The sequence below is a fragment of the Heptranchias perlo genome, unplaced genomic scaffold (assembly GCF_035084215.1).
Source record: "Heptranchias perlo isolate sHepPer1 unplaced genomic scaffold, sHepPer1.hap1 HAP1_SCAFFOLD_280, whole genome shotgun sequence".
NCBI classification, from domain to species: Eukaryota; Metazoa; Chordata; class Chondrichthyes; order Hexanchiformes; family Hexanchidae; genus Heptranchias; species Heptranchias perlo.
Window position 1 is genome coordinate 187,547 of NW_027139292.1, and position 2,374 is coordinate 189,920.

Consider the following 2,374-nt stretch of genomic DNA (forward strand, 5'->3'; position numbering starts at 1 on the left):
TGTGCAGGTATCAGTTACAACATTATCTGGTATTGACACAGCTATCTGTGTACAGGTATCAGTTACAACATTCTCTGGTATTTACACCTCTCTCTGTATGCAGGTATCAGTTACAACATTCTCTGGTATTTACACATCTCTCTGTGTCCAGGTATCAGTTACAACATTCTCTGGTATTTACACCTCTCTCTGTATACAGGTATCAGTTACAACATTCTCTGGTATTTACACATCTCTCTGTGTACAGGTATCAGTTGCAACATTCTCTGGTATTTACACCTCTCTCTGTATGCAGGTATCAGTTACAACATTCTCTGGTATTTAAACCTCTCTCTGTACACAGGTATCAGTTACAACATTCTCTGGTATTTAAACCTCTCTCTGTGCACAGGTATCAGTTACAACATTCTCTGGTATTTGCACCTCTCTCTGTGTACAGGTATCAGTTGCAACATTCTCTGGTATTTACAACTCACTCTGTATGCAGGTATCAGTTACAACATTCTCTGGTATTTACACCTCTCTCTGTATACAGGTATCAGTTACAAAATTCTCTGGTATTTGCACCTCTCTCTGTATACAGGTGTCAGTTACAATATTCTCTGGTATTTGCACCTCTCTCTGTATTCAGGTATCTGTTACAACATTCTCTGGTATTTTCACCCTCTCTGTACACAGGTATCAGTTACAACATTCTCTGGTATTTACAACTCACTCTTTACACAGGTATCAGTTACAACATTCTCTGGTATTTACACCTCTCTCCGTTTACAGGTGTCAGTTACAATATTCTCTGGTATTTACACCTCTCTCTGTGTCCAGGTATCAGTTACAACATTATCTGGTATTGACACAGCTATCTGTGTACAGGTATCAGTTGCAACATTCTCTGGGATTTACACATCTCTCTGTGTGCAGGTATCAGTTACAACATTCTCTGGTATTTACACATCTCTCTGTGTGCAGGTATCAGTTACAACATTCTCTGGTATTTACACCTCTCTCTGTGCACAGGTATCACAGAATCATAGAAGTTTACAACATGGAAACAGGCCCTTCGGCCCAACATGTCCATGTCGCCCAGTTTATACCACTAAGCTAGTCCCAATTGCCTGCACTTGGCCCATATCCCTCTCTTGCCATCTTCCCCATGTAACTGTCCAAATGCTTTTTAAATGACAAAATTGTACCCGCCTCTACTACTGCCTCTGGCAGCTCGTTCCAGACACTCACCACCCTTTGAGTGAAAAAATTGCCCCTCTGGACCCTTTTGTATCTCTCCCCTCTCACCTTAAATCTCTGTCCCCTCGTTATAGACTCCCCTACCTTTGGGAAAAGATTTTGACTATCTACCTTATCTGTGCCCCTCATTATTTTATAGACTTCTATAAGATCACCCCTAAACCTCCTACTCTCCAGGGAAAAAAGTCTCAGTCTATCCAACCTCTCCCGATATGTCAATCCATCAAGTCCCAGTAGCAAGAGAGGGGAAGACCCAGGGGGAATTTACAATACAAATAGTACAAACAGTTGTTCAAGAACAAGTGAAAGGGAAAAGCGTAGAGCAGCAGAAAGAAAGTGTACTTTATACACTACAGATAAAGTGAAAACTAGAAGGTGTAAGGCGATTAACCCAGCATCAAAGCTGAAGGTCAGGCTGGGGTGTGTGGCCCAACTAAGAGTTCTATATACAAATGCATGGAGTATAAGGAATAAATTAAATGAACTACAGGTTCAATTTCAAATTGGAGGGTATGACATGATAGCTATTACTGAGACATGGCTGCAGGATGGTCAGGATTGGGAACTAAATATACCGGGTTATAAGATCTACAGGAGAGACAGGGAAAATGGAAGAGGGGGAGGAGTAGCCTTAATGTTTAGAGATGAAATCACTTCAATGATAAAGGAGGATATAACAAGAGGTAAGCAGCCAACAGAGACCTCATGGGTTGAATTGAGAAATAGGAAAGGATCTAAGACTGTAGTGGGATGTGTATATAGGACCCCTGGCAGCAGCTCTGAAGTGCTAGATTGTATAAATGCAGAGATTAGACAAGCGTGTAACAAAGGCATAGTGGTCTTAATGGGGGACTTTAACCTTCACATAGATTGATCAGTTACAACATTCTCTGGTATTTGCACCTCTCCCTGTGTACAGGTATCAGTTACAACATTCTCTGGTATTTACACCTCTCTCTGTATACAGGTATCAGTTACAACATTCTCTGGTATTTACACCACTCTCTGTGTACAGGTATCAGTTACAACATTCTCTGGTATTTACACCTCTCTCTGTGTACAGGTATCAGTTACAACATTCTCTGGTATTTACACCACTCTCTGTGTACAGGTATCAGTTACAACATTCTCT